This window comes from Pteronotus mesoamericanus, unplaced genomic scaffold (assembly GCF_021234165.1).
Source record: "Pteronotus mesoamericanus isolate MK-2021 breed Mesoamerican mustached bat unplaced genomic scaffold, CSHL_Meso_final contig_20, whole genome shotgun sequence".
Classification (NCBI taxonomy): Eukaryota; Metazoa; Chordata; class Mammalia; order Chiroptera; family Mormoopidae; genus Pteronotus; species Pteronotus mesoamericanus.
Genome location: NW_026555085.1, coordinates 60,567,325 through 60,572,442, shown reverse-complemented (window position 1 = coordinate 60,572,442; position 5,118 = coordinate 60,567,325).

Below are 5,118 nucleotides of genomic sequence, written 5' to 3'. Positions count from 1 at the left end.
TTCAACAAAGAAGAATGCAGGGAAAGGGGAGAGAATACCTTGATCAAGAATAGCTTGGAAGAAGCCAAAAGTGGAAAAGGAAGTCTAATTCTGTCCTAGTCCGGGGGAAAAAAGTTTTTTGAGAAATGTAAACAAATCAGGAAATCCTGGCACTTACTCCAGTTCCGATCTGGGGAAACTGCGCCGGTCCTTTCCCTCGGACTGAGCTGCTGTTTGTGAATGAAATCCAGATTAAATTATTCATTGAGCTCTGCCAGCCCTGCAGTTCCCAGCTTTCCTTTTGCCTATGGCATAGCTTAAACCTTAAAATAATGATAATAATAAAACATATGCATGTTATTAACTCTCCATATTCAAATGGAAATTCAATGCTATCATAAATCGCTTTTCTAATGTAAATTCCTTTCTCTAGCATGGAGCTGCAGGAAAGCCATTGTATCTGAGCAATCTAAACTTGAAAGAGAATTTTTGTTAAGCCAGTTATGATAGGGGAAACATGTTTTTTACTGACTCTGAAAGATTAAAGTTGGTTGTAAAAAAGGGTGGGGGACTGAGGGAGAATTATTGGTTGCTCCGCTAATGATTAGATACAGAACTTCAAGGACAAATTAAGAGGCACAAAAAGAAAGAGTCTTGCCGATAAGTGAAAACAGTTCCAGTGATATTAAATAAAAGATGCATTGTTTATCTTAGATTGTAATCTCCACTTCCAAATTCATCTCCATGTACGCAGCCCCCTCTACCCCATTAGCTACCCTCAAGTAGATTACAAATTCCACTGCACGGCACAGCAGATCGGAGTGTCTCACGTTCCCTTTCTCACTTACCAGACCCATCCTCTTCCTTTCCCTGGTTGTGTTATGTCTGGGTGCCTCTTCTAATGAGGCTTTGGCCAAGAGGGATGTGGACATGGAATGGAAAGAAGTAGTTTTGTCTGTCTGTCTGCCTGTCTGTCTGAAAATATGCTGTGAACCCTTTAGTTAATTTCAAAGAATTTTCACCCAATACCATGCATCCCTCATTTCCAGTTGACGCGGCCCTACCAGCCTCTTTCCCTCTCATGCCCACAAACCTACCCCAGGTCCTTCATTTCAAAAAGTATTCTTTCCAGTGTGGACTTGGTCTGGGTAAGCAGCAACAAAAACCTATCCATGTATTACAGAGCTACAGGGAAGAAATTTTAAGGGCCCCCTTCAGCTGTGAGGTCTGTAGGAACTGATGGGTGAGAGATAACGTTTTCTGGGATGGAGGAGAGAGGGGTGTTGAGAAGGACACAGACCCAGTACCTGGCTCTCCCCCAGGTGTGAGTGTGCACGGAAACCTCCAGGACACAGTGGGCTCAAGGCTTCCCTTCTCAAGGCGAAAGTTTTCTCAGTTGACTGTTAGGGACAGGGCATAAGATACGCAGATAAAATATACCCATCTGTATAAGTGTGAGGTGTTAACTCTGTCCTAGAAGAGCATTTGTGATCAAAAGGAACATTGAAATTGGAAATAAACATATTAACGGTAGGACAGAACTTGACTCATACAGGATTCCTAGGAAGGGTTTGAGTACACATGCACATGTCTGCAGTCAATTTATTACTAACATTTAGAACTGAAATAATATAACTTAAAATCTTCTTAATAAAAATACCAGAACCAACCTGTCTGGCAGCCTGTGCTTACAGCATAGTCACCTCCCCACAGGGACCAATTTCTCCCTGATCTCTTATTTAATGTTCAACATTCAAGATAGAAGATTTAATGTTTTTCCTGGATTGTTCAGAGATTTATGGCACCCATAGACATGTTCATAAAGTCTGAGTCTGTGCAAGGTTTTTGGCGTCCGTCTCATTGTTATCAGAATCATAAAAATCATCACCCTCTTGTCCCTGGCCAATCTTGTCTTTCTAGATAACATAATCCAGAGAAAAATAAAGTTGCCTCTAAGTGTCTGCTTCTAGTAGACTACGATGTCAAGTATGTGCATGTTTGTAGAGGATGGCGGTGTCAGACCAGGAAAGGGAAAGAGAGCAGCAAATCGCTGTGAATTTGGGGACATAAAGGCGTACTTGGTGAAACTGTTTCTAGGGCAACTCATTTTATCTGTCAGAAGGATGCTGTAGTATGCACATCAGTTTTTGGAGCTTGGTTTTCTGGCCTTGCCTACCCAGGGGTGGTAGTCTCTGGGGTGTAGACAGAGAAGGGAAGCAGGTGCTTCAACTCCCCGCATCTGGTTTAGATGACCACAATGTGGGGAACACCTGCAGCCTGCATCTCAGCCAAGTCTGGCCTCCCATTGTATTCGATTGGACTTTCTGCCTTGAGCAAGAAAAAGGCATTGTTTATTAGATTTGCCAAAGGATCTCCAGGGAGGTGGAGAGAGACAGGATAAACAAACCTAAAACAAAATGAACAAGTGTAAGCAAAGAGCTGGGAGAATTTGATTATTGGTGATGGTCCAAGGTAGTCCTTCAACCAGACCTGAAGTAAGTAAAGCTGAGAGACAGAGTGCTAAACGTTAGCAGAGACCACTTTGACCACTTTCCCAACAGTTTTCCAAGAGAACTGATATTGTCTAAACTCTGGGCTAGACAACCTGGTCTCAACTTTGGTCTTCAGGAGGAGAGAGAAATCAAACCACCTTCATTAAGGGTCTGTTCATGCAGGACTTCGTGTCGCGGGGTTTAACAGATGAGTGTCTGCTGTCCCACCCTAGAAAAAAAAAACCTTACAAAGAAGATGGTCTTGCTACTTATGTACCAAATGTTGCACTGATACATTTTATAATTTCATATTTTATAATAACTATGCATTGGGTGAACTGGATATCTCCAAATCAGGCCAAAAGCAGTAACCCAGGTTTGGGCTTCTCTAACCAAGCAAAGCAAACACAACTGATCCCGCACTACAATACAGACTCAGGGCGGGTATATTGGGACAAAAATAAATTTAGGGAGCTTATTTCCAGAGACTCAGAACATAGTTTAGAGATACCATACACAATGTGTTTTGTTAGTAAATAATTCTGAAGGAGCGCCTTAGTTTTCTTTCCTTTGTATAGAGCCCCAACTAGTGGAAAACTGGAAAACTGCACTTAAAGAGAAACCACTTAAATGGGAGACAACTACCCAAGTCAAGGGTCCAAAGGATCTTACAGATACTGCTGTTTCTGGATGTAGACAGGCACAGACCAGGTGCTTAAAGGGGAAAGAGGTGTTAAAGTAACTTATATGTAGTTTTTTACAGGGTAAAGGGCAAACTGATACTGATAAAAACATGTACAATCCCTTCAGATTTGAAATGAGTCAATGCACTGTATCTAGTAATTTGAGAAAGGAAAATATTTCTCGAGTTCAGAACTTCTTCTGCTTGAAGTCGCATTTTCAGAAGAAAGAGGAAGATACACTGTGACACCGAATCGCATACATTGGAGGAAAGGTACGTGGTTTCACAAATTAAATGAACGTGCAGTTACAGATGTGTCACATCGGTTTGTCACAGATCAGAAAAGAGTGTGTTCGTATCCGTGTCCGTGTTCGGGCCGGTGAGTGGGACAATAGAAGAGCAGGTAGAAGAAGCAAAAGGAAGGAAAGGACTCGAGCCCCATCACTTAAAAATAAAATATCAACACTTGGAAAAGTGACTGACGACAGAGATTTTCCTGAAGGATTTGAATCTTTGGAGTTGACAGGGTTTTAGTTTGTTTCTTTGTTTGTTACCTCACCGTTTCAAGGAATCTCATCTTGGCTCCCTTACTAAAAAATACCAATAAAACGCAGCCGGCCTGGAAAGGTTATAAAAATCCAAGATGAATCCATCAATCTGACAAAGTGTAGTCTGCGTACAACAGGGGTTCATGGACAAACTTCAGAGACTTCATGGAACTCCCCAACAGAATATGTGACTTCTGTGTGTGTGTGTGTATGCATATTTTTTCCTGAATTTCATAGCTTTTATTGATTCTCAAAGGGATCCATAACCTAAAAGTCAAATAAGCAACACGCAATATAGGAATCCTCACATAGACAAAAAGCAGTCACATTTTAATGGACGCTGCTCAGAGTGATCTCAGACTTCATAAAATTCTGTCCTTAGAGAAGCCTAGCAAAGATGTCATAATATTTCAGTAAACCACAGAGTATAGCTTTCTTGTTCAGGCAGTGACCCTTTGGACAGAGAGTTATGAGAAGTTCCCTGTGTGCTTTGCACTGGCGATGGCACCGGGGTACCTCTCTGAACCTCAGCATCGCTTGCACACTGTCCTTGAACAGTTTCTGAGATGATTGCCATTCACTAACCAGCTTTCTTCAGTATGCGTATAACAACATGATTTATGCTCAAAAGTCCAAGAGCAAAAGCAGTCGTTTTTTCGATAGATAGGTGAGGCAGTGGGAAATGGGGGAGAAAGTGTTTAGTTTTAGGAGGTTTAATCAGCACACTCAATTGTTACCAAAATTAAGTCATGAAAGCAGAATTTTTATACCACTTACGTTTGTGGTGGTTATAAAATAAACTCTCTAGTCCTTCATTTCGTTTGAAAAGGGATTTGTTTAGATTCCACTTGTTTGAAGATCATTAAGTCTCTAAAGTACAAAGATAGCAAGTGATAACACCATAGGGATGCTATTTGACTTTTATGGCATCAGCTTTCCTGTGGATTTTATTTAACAAATAACTTCGTTGTAAAGCATTGTTGTTCCATCCATCTGTCTGCGCTAGCCTTCACCTCCCAACCAGACAGTTAATCGTACGAGAGGAGTTCCGGGGATAGCGAGAGAACACATATCATCTGTAAGCAATCCTCTTGTCAGTTGGCATGTGGTCCTATGTCACTAAGATTTTCCTTCTGAGCTGTTAGGCACACCCCCTCTTCTTTCCACCTCAGATAAGCATAACTGTTTTTAAAATTCATGAAAAACATGATGAGTAGCTAATCTAAGAAATAATATAAAACTTGCCTGCATTTTGTTTGGCTTTCTGAGACTAGGAGAAACTCATATACTTGATATAAGTTTTTGTGTCCTTATTGGAACAATTAGGCAGAGGCCTTCAGGGAAAAGGTTTCAAAAATTGAGGTTTGGTGGGTTTTCTTTTTTTTTTACTCCCTTAGCCCCTTACCAAGATCATTTA